Source organism: Diadema antillarum, unplaced genomic scaffold (genome assembly GCF_040938485.1).
Source record: "Diadema antillarum isolate AM-2024a unplaced genomic scaffold, OU_Dant_1.0 seq00000089_RagTag, whole genome shotgun sequence".
Lineage (NCBI taxonomy): Eukaryota > Metazoa > Echinodermata > Echinoidea > Diadematoida > Diadematidae > Diadema > Diadema antillarum.
The window spans coordinates 2111926-2125539 of record NW_027271179.1 but is presented as its reverse complement, the minus strand read 5'-3'; the positions used below and the strand labels follow the sequence as shown (position 1 = coordinate 2125539).

Here is a 13614-nt window from a genome sequence, read left to right as displayed (position 1 = left end):
GACAACGCAGTGACAGATACCACGTTGGTGACGTTGTGCCAAGGAATTATTGTCCCAGGAATATTTAATCTTTGATCGAAAATCTTTTTTGAATAATTATTACATTCCATCAAAGTGGGCACCGGGATTGCTGAATTTCTACTTTTTTAAGCTCCGACAGGATGGAGGGAGCAGTGCATGGCGTATCCCAGACAAGTCCTCGCATTTATCAGACCTGGAGGTGTGGTGTAATTTGCGGCCAAAAGAGACGATCTCGCGGTCAGGAACAACCCCCCAAAACACACACACACACGCACGCACACACACACACACACACACACACACACACACACGCACAAACACATACACACACAGACACACACACAGACACACACAGACAGACACACACACACACACACACACACACACACACACACACACACACATCAGTACACATGGCCGATTTTATGCCGGAATATTTTTCTATGAAGCACTCATGTCAGGGCACGGTATAATCAACATTTTTATTTTGTTATAATTATATCTAGCAAGAGACGCTGAAAGTTTTAGGGATCAGAAAATGTGAAAATGTATCGGTGACGGCGACAAAGATCACAATAATAAAAAATAAGATAATAATGATACTAAGAAGATGAGTGCTGATAATAATACATTTATTTCATTTCATTTCATTTCTTTTCATTTATTTACTTCAGCACGGCACACATGATTCAGCCAAAAGGGCTATTCTTCCTCATGTCCGTGCATCATAAAGAGAATACCACTCATCCATTGGTCCATGTTAATTCATCAGTAAATTTTAAAAGTGCAACACAGAGAAAAAGCTCACGCGTATCAAGAAGTCTATACCCCATCCCCGGCAGCCCCAATCTCCCCCCCCCCCCCCCAAAAAAAAAAAAGAAATGAAAATAACTCGACTCAAAAGAAGAAATAAATAATGTTCTGCAGCTTTTCTGACTGTATAGAAAGACTTGAAGGATAATTCTATTGGCCGCCGCAATGATTCTTGTTGGTTGTTCTAGAGAAAATCATATTAGCCTACATCGTAAATAAAACCAACCAAGAGAAGGGCTGAGAGAGAGGGAGAGAGAGGGAGTGGAGAGGGAGGGGGCTCTGAAGCTGTGAGCACCCCTATGCATATATCGAACGCATGGTTTATATGATACTCCCTATATCATTCTTATAGCTCAAATTTTGAGGGACTGCAGATTGGATAATAAAGGGAATTTTTCATTCACATTTCGTGCTTAGGCAGGAATGATACTTGATTCTAAATGCCGAAATGAGGTCCAAAGTACATCTTTTACTCTGTATGCGCCCTAAAAAGGAGAAATGGAAGGGAGGCAGATAATACCATGCACTCTTACTGCGAAGGAACAATAAGATTGATTGTTATGAGTAAGTGTTATAATTAACCTTTGATTTTAAGAGACTCTTTGAGATATAAATCAGGCACCATATTGAGCAAGGTAAATTATCTATTGACACTGATGAAGAGTAATAATTGTTATCATAGGTATGCATATCAGCACATTTGCATGTGTCATTCACATTGTGTTGATGAGAAGGAGTGTTTGATAATTATTTTGATTGCGATTAATATGATAATTGAAACTCGGTATGTATACCAGAATAAAGAGACACATTGATTCCCGCATTCATTGTGACTGGACGTCATTCTTCCTTTCTTTCAGTTTACCTATTGAATAATTATCTACGGTGCACTGAATAACTGACTTGGAGGTCGAACAAAGGTCCCGGGGGGGGGGGGGGGGGGGGTGGGGACTTAGATGATGTCTCCCAACGCGAGGGAGCTTTTGTAGACTCAGAATAATCTGTATTATCTGATTTGGTGCACACTTAATGGTGGAATATTTGCAATTTTTGATAAAAAGATTGAAGAAATGCAGGGAAAATGTAAATGGCTAAATCCGTTCTTATTCGTGACCTTTAAATAGATCCACATAATTCGCGTCTTTAATGTGTAAGGCTATGAGAGGTGGACCGAAGGGCCGGGGAGGGAGCCTATAATGATGCATTTTCAGAACTGAAATTCAACGATGTGATGCACACCTTTGGTGGAATATTTGAAAATTTTCAACAACAAAAAATTGTAATCTTTTGAAAATGATGGCATTGCAGATACAAACCCTATCAATAGTGTGAACAAAAGAAAAAAGAAAAGAAAAAGGGATGATCTGCGACACATCCCCAAAAGGTGCACAAGGTCAAAAGAGCAGGGGCAAAAGAGAGAGAGCTCTATATAGGGAGAGAGGGAGAGATGGAGAGAAGGGCACTTCAGTGGTGCTTCCATAGCTCAAATTTTGAGGGACTACAGATTTGAAAGTAATGGACATTTCTCATTATGTCATTTTAGAGATGATGCTTCTAAATGGCATTTGAGCGATGCTCCCATGGAGAAAATGAAAGGGAGGCATAATCTTAGTCCATGGGCCAAGACCAGATTTTTACAATATTGGTACCACTTAAAGGGACAAATTCTGCTTATGCATTTTGAAATGGTATGTATCTGTAGATGATATTTTGCCATGATAGCAATTCCAGAGAAGTAGCTTAGTCTCAGTATCAGCCGTTAACCCTCATAACTCCAAATATCTTTTTTAAGCTCGGTACACCATGGAGGGCACAATCCGCTCCCTATATCATTTCAATATTTTTCTATCAATTGCTCTGAAATGTGGCACAAATGTAACTCAAGACATACTCTACAAAAGGCACCATCAAAACTTTTCTTGGAAACCACAAAGAGGGAGCAATTTGTCAAAATACAAACAAACAAAGAGAATTCCATTAAATAATATTAAATTAACTAATTTTAAGACATATGTCGGGCAGTCAAGGCGAAATTGCAACTAGTTTTTGCTGTTGATTTCTATCTAGACATATAAAGACACATTTGAACTTCATTTTAACCTTTTCGGAGCATTTACAGGTCCAAATCTTAAGAAAATGGCGTTTACCACAGAAAAAAATCAAGACAAAACACAAGAGGGCGCTGTAGTTTTTTCAAACATAATTGAATACTTCCTTTAAGAGTATAACATTTGATTATTTTTATGTTGTGAATACATAAAATAATAAGTAACAAGAAGCTAAAAAAGGGTCAAAATGTGAAACGGAACTTGCTTATGTTTATTTGTTGCCATGGTAACCAAAATACTTTAACACTAATTAAACATATCTTATACAACGTATATGCGTAATAAGTTTCGGGAAACGACATCAAATTTGGAGGTGATCAGACAATATATCAAACTTATAGTGAGCAAAATTTAAAATTTTCAGTATCAGCGGAGCACCTCTCTCTCCAAATTTTTGCTATTTTGGAGATAATAACAATTCATCCACTGTCACATAAACAAATGCGAGGGAATCCCCATTCCACACACGCGAGCTGTTGCATTCTTCGTGTTCTTAGAGTTGTTATTCAACTATGCGATCAACACTTTGGAGAATATTTAGGGGAAAAGAGTGAAAAGAACACGGTATTTCAAGGGACACTATCAATGGCGAAATTGTGTCTGTCACCTTTTGTCAAAATCATGATTACTATATTCGTAATCAAATAATTCTGTACCACTCCAAATAACCAACATTTCGATATCATTTTGACATAGACACCTTAACAAACAACTCCCAAGTACCAAAACGTCAATAGCGAGATATCTACATACTCTCTAAAAAAGAAAGAGTGAATTTTCACTCGATTTTCACTCCCCTTGGTAGTGACGTCAAGGATCACTAGAAGTGGAGTGAATTTCGAGTGAACAGAAATTTCACTCCAAAAGAGAGTGAAAAAAGACGGAAATGTTTTTGCTGGGATGTTCACTCCTTTCTCACTCTAAATTCACTCCTGAGGTATTTCACTCTTTTGTCAGTCGTTTTTCACTCCTTTCTCACTCTCAATTCACTCCTATTGTATTCACTCTTCTTTAACTCCGGAGGTTTTTCACTCCTTTTTCACTCTTTTTTTCAATCCTTTTTCAATCTTTTTTCAATCCCAAACGGAATTACACTCTACATGAGCACACATCTCTATCACCATTGATCACAGCATTCAGTGCACTACTTATTCAACCCTGGAAGAAAAGTGACAATATAGTGATGAATTTGGGAATAATCTAGGTGGTCTGGAGCCATTTTTTGGAATAATGAATACCAATCAAACTAATACAAACAAAAACAGCAAGCAACGTTCATAATACAGATATTTGTTAATATTAATGCATGTATTTAGAAGCCAACGATCCACCACTGGTAGCCCAGTGCATTGCCAACTTTGTGTTCCAGTTTTGAAAGTAATTCTTACCCGAGCTGGATCAATACATGAAACTGAATAAATATAAGCTAGTAATCCAAATGGCTGTTGTTTCATTCTTTCTTATCAATTTATTCTTTCTTTAAGTAGCATTGAGGGGGATATAAGAAGATAATGTACTAATGCTACGCATGTTATGTTTTTTTTTTTTTTTTTTTTTTTTTTTTTAATGAGCTGAATCTCTATAATAAATGTGTGATGTCCACTGGATCACCTGAAATTTAAGAAAAAAAGGAATATTCCTCTTGAAATATCTAAACTTCAACTGCAGAGCAGTACACCATTACAAACAGTCTTCATGTGCTGAGTATCTGGTTTTCCATGAATTATGTGGCCAATAATAATTATACATATTTTTATCATTTAAGAACAACTGTCACCATAATCATCACAAGGTCCCTGTAAATATGCTATTCTAGCTGTCATTCCCAAAGCTCTACAAATGGAGAGTTTGTTTGCAAAAACTGCTAAGTCCATATGTGCCAAATGGAGATATTTGCGATTAAAGGTCAAGAAAAATAAAGAGAATAATAAGAAAATGTTTGCTTCTTTTGATCATAACTTCAAAAATGTACCTTTATATGTAGTGACCAATATATAATTTAAAAGGTATTATTTTGTACTTTATGACAGAGACCGTACTTCAAAATCTTAAAAAATGGACATATCGGTTTTTGCGAACAAACTCTTCAAATATTAACATCACACATTTCGCTGAAAATATGCCAAATTCATGAAGTTTGTGCAAAAGTGAAAAAATTTACAAGTCCCCTTCCTGAACTTGTTTAATTTTCGACTACAAGTGAATATAATTATTGCATGTTCAATGATAAGCTACAAAAGACTTGCAAAGTATAGTCACCATTATCTATATTATAATACAAAAACAATTACACATGTAGTAGGGATTGTGATTGCTTCGAAAAATTGACAAAAATACAAAAATTTTCAATACTGCATGGTTAATCAAGTTTGGATCCTCTGTCATGTAACACAGTGATGCTCTACAAGTACATTGTATAAATACCTAAACATACTCGATCAGAGAAGCATGGTCTTGACTTTAAGTAGGCTTTAGGTGGGGTATTTATGTAGATGATAGAGCCAGAGGGGGGCCTCCCTGGAACCCCCCAGACCTCGGCCATCAACCGTGCGATCATTACAAAATCCACACACAAATTGCCTGTGACATAATCTATAAAACGGTAATGTTGATTTTCAACAACAACAAAAAAAAGTACCTTGGCTAAATTATGCTAATTTGAGCATGAAATCAGACCATTTGCCATAAATAAAGTTCCAAAAAGGCACATTTTTTGTTTTTTGTGTAAATATTCTTTCTAGTGTCCATAGCAAATGAAAGAGAAAAAACTGTGCCATCAAAAAATTCTGAAGTATTTATTTTTTTTTCTATAATACTCATGTATTTCTTTGTTTCTTACTTTATGTTTTTCATTGCCTTTTCAATGAAACTTGTCAGCAACACGTCCAGCATGAAAATATTCATGTTATTGATTACAATCAATAACCCCCCAAAATAATCATGCCTTCATGAAATTTGGCATGGAATGTCAAAGGGAAGGAGGGCTCGTAGCCCCCCCCCCCCCCCTCAACCGGGCCTACTATTTATGGAAACAGAATTGCAATCAATACAGTTGACACAACATGTATCATATCATTGATCTTCTTCACCTAAATAAGGCATCATTGTACAATATTGAACGCTTGTAATCCTTCCGAGTTTTGCCAGATGTAGCAACAACTAATGCATGCAAACTGAATTTCTTATAGAGTGATTTCATGTGACGTCATGTTGGCCACCATAATGGTGGCTTCCATAGCAAAGGCGATCAATATTCATTCATGCATGCCTCTCTAACAAAGGTGTTCTTTTGCCTTAGGTTTCCCTGAAGTAAACATTGCTGCAGCTTTTGTATGCAGTCTTGATTTCTAGTCGGTTTAGGCAATTGACTTCACTAGGCTGCGTTCACATAGAAGTATACGGTATTCGCTATTCGCTATTCGGGCACCCAGTACACCATCACCCGCACCGTCAACTCGCCATCCCATGCAGTGAGGATTTCTTCCTCCTACATCCCAGCAAATCTTATTAACAATTTCTAAACTGCATCAGAATGTCAGTCTACATGCTTATTTTTGCTAAAGGGCAAATCCAGACCAAAATTGTCCTTATTTCATAAACGAGAGACGGTATACGCTGCAAGAAAATTGAACAAGCTCATTTCCCACTTTGCTATACTATTCTATGCATTCGGTACATTCAAATAGTGCCCTCTTATGTGAACCGGTGTTAGGAAATCCTATTGTTCGATTCAAGCTATTCGCGTGCCTTGAAAACGAGCCCCAAATACCCAAATAGTATACTTCTATGTGAACGCAGCCTTATGGTGGGCAATTGTGACATCACTGCTAACACTCTATAAAATATGATTGTCAATTGCAGGTTATCTTAATAATTTGTTACGAGATCAAGGGAAGAATTATCCATAAGTTTGACTTGGCACATTAGTGAACTAATCTATTTAACTCCATCTACTCTAATGCCGTGGATTTATCAATGATGGGCTGCAGATGTTTCGTGGAAAAAGAAGTTGAACCAATTGAGCTTCTACCCACAAGTTTTTCAAAGTACAGTACATCAATTACATAAAGGTAAAAATGTACAAAATAACTCTGGGTCCCGTAACCCTAGGGATCAATGATTCCCATCAATTTTGTTTCATTTTTTTAAAAGATTTTTCCCCCTACTCCAAAGAAGATGGATGCAATAAATTTGAGCACATGCATATTGTACTGCATCAATGCTAATCAAAGGGGTGACAAACGTATGTGGTAACTTAATCACAACATGGAGACATGATCTTCATCCCAAGAGCATGGATGACCATTGGAAGATTCTACTATTTAGCTGCTATTTGTAGCATTCCCCCCCCCCCCCCAAAAAAAAAAAAAAAAAAAAATGAGGGAAAGAAAAAAAATTACATGCGAGTGTCTGTCAACAGTTTTCTCTCTTGAATATCAGACCATAAAAAGGTTTTATTAAAGCAAGTCAGAATTGCCTGGAGAGAAGGGGGTGCTTAATCATGAGTGCAGCAAGATTCGTATCATGCGGAATGCCAAGCTGTGTGTGGCCAAACATTCTTTGATATGCTTGGAACACCTCACAGATGAATGTATTGATTAACATGTGGCCACGAAGAGGATATTTTTTTTTACTATATAAGTCAAAACTATTTTCAGTTACTAGTATATACAACAATACACAATTTAAAACATTAACAATCACACATTCTATGCAACAAACTCTTTTCGTCGGCAAGCCCAGTTCTACTTTTAATGTTGAAGTGCTGCAGTACATCCTGGTAACAGCTTCATGCTAAACTACCGCTGAGCCTGATGAGGCTGACTCTTCAACAAGAATGTAAGTTCCAATGTCAGAGGAGCATATGCTGTATCTCAAAAGAGGAAAAAGCAAGGGTATTTAGACCTACACACCGATGGTAGCTGTCTCTTCTCACTGGGCTTCTAATCTAACGTTGGAATGGTGCTCGGTCAATGGGCTTGGTGAGAGCTGCAACTACTCTCTCTCTCTCTCTCTCTCTGCCTGAGGTGATGTGTGGTGTCATAGCTCCTCAAGGTCTTCAAACGATACTCAATGAATCCATGATCCTTGCCATACAGGTATACTCCTGAAATATAAAAATGCATTGTAAGTCAAAGCTTTTTCTTGAGTCTCAACAAATTTGACTTTGGCACAGAGTTGACTATAACTGATGAAGATCTGATAGCAGTAGAAATACATGTAGTGGCATTCTTATGGAAGAAAACGAGAATAGGTTTATTATAAATGAACAGCGCAACTGGCATGTGGAACTTAAGTTACATTACGTTACGTTGAAGTTAACGTTCATCGAACCCAAGTCATGGAATCAGGCCAATCTGCACACAACTTTATTAGACATCTATGAGAAGGTACATCACAATCCCCACATTGCCTGTATATTTGCACAATGAGTTTATTAAGAAATAGATGCAATTTCCCTGTAAAGGCCATTTTTTTTTTTTTTTTTGGGGGGGGGGGAGGTCATGCCCATAATCTGAAAAACTTTGGGTCCTTGCCCCCTAACTAAACAAGGATGATCAACTCCTCGTTTGGTTGCTTAATTCTGTCCACTAGCTCTTGAGAAAAGTTGAAAATGTTGAAGTTTTTGCAAGCTAGATGAATAAGATACCATGTATGTCACTTAATCTTTCTGCTAAAGAGGGCTAAAAAAAGTTGTAGATCACATAAACTTACGAGTATAAACTTACATGTCCTTTTGCATCTTGTGTGGTGTCTCACAAAGTGGGGTACTGCATCGCAACTGCCTTGGCCACAACATCCTTTGCTCACTACTTGGTATCTGAATTTAAAAAGAAAGCAAGAAAAATGTTAATCATATTCTACATTATTTGTACATTTATTTATTGCTACTTGAGCCAGATATCAGTTAATACATATGAACATTTCATGCAGATAGGTTAAGTGTGAATGTGCACAGCTAGTAGAAAAATTTATACAAGATGTGATTATCCATTGAACTTCATGGCACATCAACTCCCACTTTTTTTATTAATCATTGTGATGATTAAATCATAAGTATTGGGACTATTATCAAATCAATATACATGTGGCCCGATGGGGCTACCACGAAAATAAGTCAGCGTGGAGTCTTGTACGTACACTCTGTTTACATGTTTTATACAAGTATACCAGTCTTTATTTTTAAATCTATAACCATCACTTCATTAACAATGTTACACTTACCGGTCCATTCTACTTTCTTTCCTTTTTTTTTTTTTTTCTTTGGGGGGGGGGGGGGGGGGGCAAATTTTAGTCTGCTTTTCTCTATACTTGAGAAGACCAAAAAAAAACAAACAAACAAAACCAAATGAACAGGCAAATTACATGGTTATATATTGGATGGAAATGTACATTGTAGTACAAGACATGACAATGGGAAACTGGTATTCCAGACCAATTTTCAAATTATAATAATAATATATGAATAATACTAATATTCTACATAATTGAACTTACGCTGTACAGTTTTCTGCTTCCATTTTCAACAACAAATATGCTGCAATGATCTTGATGTGCAGATGTCTCCTCAGAACAGTCAGAACTCCTTCCTTCAGCTTTTGAAGTATCTCTTCCCCCTTGAAGTGATGTGTGTGTTGAATTCCTGGGCAAATAAGTAAAATTTAATGGTTTTATGAATACCAGGTAATACAAATGGCATGAGGATAGTAGGTTCCTCCAGTTTACATTATAAACTTGAAGAGCAAAATCATTTAACATACATATTTGACATAAGCAACAGCTCTACTTTCAAATACACAACTCAAGACTGACCATAACATGGTTTTCACTTCTGTCGATACGGCAAGTACATGGTACACATTTTTCTTAAATACAAGTACTAACCTGCAAGACATTCATTGTCAGAGGGAAGGACAGCTCCAAAACTGCTCCATGAAGTATCTTGAAAATCATTTCTTCAAACAAAATAAAACCAACCAAGCATTCAGTCTCTTAATGTAGCCTCTTACGTAATTACTAAGACTCTAGAATGTAAAATAAATATAAATCAATTTCAAACTAGTCTCCCTTCATTAATCATTGTGGAAAACAACAGAATAGCTTACAGCAGGGTTAATGCAATGGAAGTCCATATCTCAGAGGCTCCTTCGCTGATGTTGGCCCGGTGTTTCCAGCATTCGTCAACCCTGAATTCAATGGCTAGTCGTTGTATGACCACATCTGGCACTTTGCAATCTGGTGATCTGCACCCTCTTCGTGTGACAGAGACTGTACAGCTATCAATATCTGTCTTTGTTCTCCAAATGATGACCCCTACACCGAGTTCCTTTAAATCACCATCACTCCCAAAGAGCTGTCATGTCTACGTCCTTATCTGGAGGGAAGTATGAAAACACAAGGTTCAGAAATGGATGTAGAACTCATTTCCACAAGACCATGCAGTTGTTTTGTCCACACAAATACTAAGTGAGCACCAATTCAAAAGCTAGTAGGCCTATTACTTTTTTTTAGCTACATCAGCATATAATGTTAGAATTAAAGACCCAAAGATGATCTCTGCCAAATTTCAATACCTAAGGTCACCTGTTACTTTCATAAAAAAACAATGTTGAAAATAGTACCAGTCATCGTCTGCTACAAGGGGATCGATGTCCATGATGTGTGAGCACGCTGATCTTCAGATAGAAGTGCGATGTCACAGTGGACCAACACTTAACACGAACAGTACACGCATCATACTTCTTACCTAGTACAGTATCACGACACATGACGTGGGAGCTAGTGTACGTGGTATTCTTCCAGCTGTTTGGATGCTCAAATGTAGCGGCAAATAAAAGTCCTTTTTACTACATACAGTGTAGATAATAAACAATAATCATAAAAATCACCAAATTTCACCATTCTTTATTACCGTACTGATCGAGATCACCATCTCGTCTGGCAACACAGACCAGTGTCAGTGATTCGGCTGTCAACTCAACAATAGCAATGTAGAGTACGTGTCTGACGCTAGGCGCTTCTAATGTATTGCTTTAATTAGCACAGCTCAGTAACAGTTAGGACCCTATAGTATAAGTTCGATCTCTACACTCGACCACAGTAATCTCTGTGTGATGATATGCTTACGAATGTCAATTCAATGACCAACGACCAACGTTTCATTCATCACTCTTTTTTCTTCTTTTTTTTGTGAATAGTTCAAGCCCTAGATCCCAACGTGTACAATTAAAGTGTTGTCTAAAGACTCAACGTATTATTAGATTCCAACACCTAGCGTGTACCATCAGCTGAGTTTCGGCCTCGGATTCTAGCTGTTCGTAAGGTGTTCTAAATATGACCAGCCCCATATAGCTAACTGTGTACAAACCATTGTACCGTACATCAATTGTTCGAAGGAGCGCCAGTACGGGCCCGGGGTTATTCGTATAGAACCCTAAAGGTAACTTACATAAATGGTCGTTTACGGAGAGGTATAATTAGATCGATCTATGGTTTGCTTACCTTCAAAAATGTGAATAATATCTCCGCCCCACTCAATTTGAAGACAGAAATTTTCTCCCGTCCATCACGACATCCAGGCTCAGATTCTCACGATTGCACTTACAGTGTACACGCACGTAAATCTGTGATCCTATGCATAATACACGCACAGCTAGCGTACAGCACGCAATTGCACACAGGGTCACAGTCCACGCACAGGCGACGCGTCGCTCTTCAGGCAAACCTGCCCGCGCCCAAGCCAGGGGAAATTGCGGCTGGTGATTGGCTTAGAGTAAACACATGACAGGGGAATTCTCAATTTCTATTGGCCTAGCCAAATGCGTTTAATTATGTATTCACTCAGAATTCACTCGGCTTAATTTTCACTCGGAATTCACTCGGCGAATGGGTTTCACACAAATTTCACTCGTTACAAGAGTGAAATTCACTCGACAACGAGTGAAAGTCACTCTTAATTGAGTGAAATTTTATTCACTCCTTCCGAGGAGTGAATTATTCACTCGAAATTTTTTAGAGAGTATTCAGCAAAATTAAGAGCGCAACGAGAGATAGCAAAACATCCTTCTTAATACTTGTAATTCTGCAAAACGGGTGAGTTAATGTTACTATACGAAACACTCTTCAGAGCAAATTTACTTCGACATCTAATGGAAAGGATAAAGTGACAGGAAATAGGATAGATAGTGCCATGATAATCATACCAAAAGATATACGAAAAACGAACATTAATTCTAATTCAAAAAAACTAATGAGCAAACACACGCAGATGTATATTATGGACGTTAATCGAAAAGAGAGAGTTTTGGGGCGGCTTTGTTCTACTGTCTTGTTTTTATATACGATTTTCGATATACTGGGGAGTAGCAAATCTCCGCAAATGCAAATAGAGCTATATCGACGGAGCAAATTAGTGCTTGTTGCAGAGTATTGTCAGAATTTTCAGAGCAATTGCATTTTGGTAGAGTTTCATAAGTCTGGAACAGGGAAGAATTATTATAACGATCCCCTCTGACACAAGGTATAAAAAGATTCCAAGTAGAAACCGAGAAACAAATAGAATTGCTAAATCGAAATTACTTTGCTCCTTGCCATGCGTCATGCTAGAATAACCAAGTTGCGAGAAGCACAATTAACAACCCCTCCCCCCCAAAAAAAGATAATTTCTTCAATTGTTGAATGACTTACTCAATATCTGATAAATCATTTGAAAATGTGATGTACATGTGAAAAAAAAAAAGTCTGGTTTGGGGGTAAAAGTCTAGGAATGGGAATGGACAAAACCCTCCAATTCCCTTGCTGTATACAACCCATATGTGGTACGACCGCGGTCATTTGCTGGTATCAAGATCTGCGAATACCTTGTTTGAGGCTGTTATCTAACTTTATATATAATTGAATTTACATCAGTACTCCGCTCTTCCGCTCTGTATAATCTCATCATTTTGAACTGCCATCTTTATTGTGATTACTCCATAATTCCAATTTTCATTGTTCTTCCAAACAGGAAATTTATTATCACTTATCTTATTATAATAATATGTAAGCCTTGATTAAGCTATGTCTTAAAATTATTCATTGATTCGATAGTCACTCATCCAGATGTAGCCCTTGAATTGGCTATAAAACTGTATGAAAACAACCTTAAATATTGTTAGCTCTCGCTCGGCAAAAGATATGAAAATATGCACAGTGGAATGTAGCAATTTATCGTAGAAATAAATTTCCATGGGTAATTTAGCGAGAAAATGAATGGCAATGAATGATAAGAAAATACCGTTTTGCGGTAACGTCTCCCATTCCATACATTTTTTCCTACATAAAGAGAGGTACCATGTAGAACAGCGTTTGGATATGGCCGCGGATGCCTTGAACGTAGACTATCACTCCACAGAGCGATACACCGCGTTCAAAACAGCGCGCTCCGTAGAGACCGTGCTTTATCGTTCTGTGTATAGTCTCGGTTTAGACGCGCGGTCTGATTATTAAAGCCCAGAATGCATTGATTAAAGGACAAGTTCACCTTAATAAACATAAGGTTTGAGAGAAAGTAGCAATATTAGTAGAACACATCATTGAAAGTTTGAGGAAAATCAGACAATCCGTTCAAAAGTTATGAATTTTTGAAGTTTTTGTGCAGTAACCGCTGGATGAGAAGACTACTGCAGTGTAC

At 37.5% G+C, this 13614-nt stretch overlaps 1 long non-coding RNA gene across 1 annotated transcript; it reads right to left on the bottom strand.

The window, feature by feature from the left end:
• Nucleotides 1–7923: 7923 nt before the first annotated feature.
• On the bottom strand, nt 7924–9533 carry LOC139726542 (uncharacterized). The gene is made up of 3 exons (XR_011710708.1): nt 9441–9533; nt 8672–8763; nt 7924–8049 (listed from the first exon to the last, which is right to left on the bottom strand). It is a non-coding gene; the product is annotated as an uncharacterized lncRNA (long non-coding RNA).
• Between the last annotated feature and the right edge of the window lie 4081 nt (nt 9534–13614).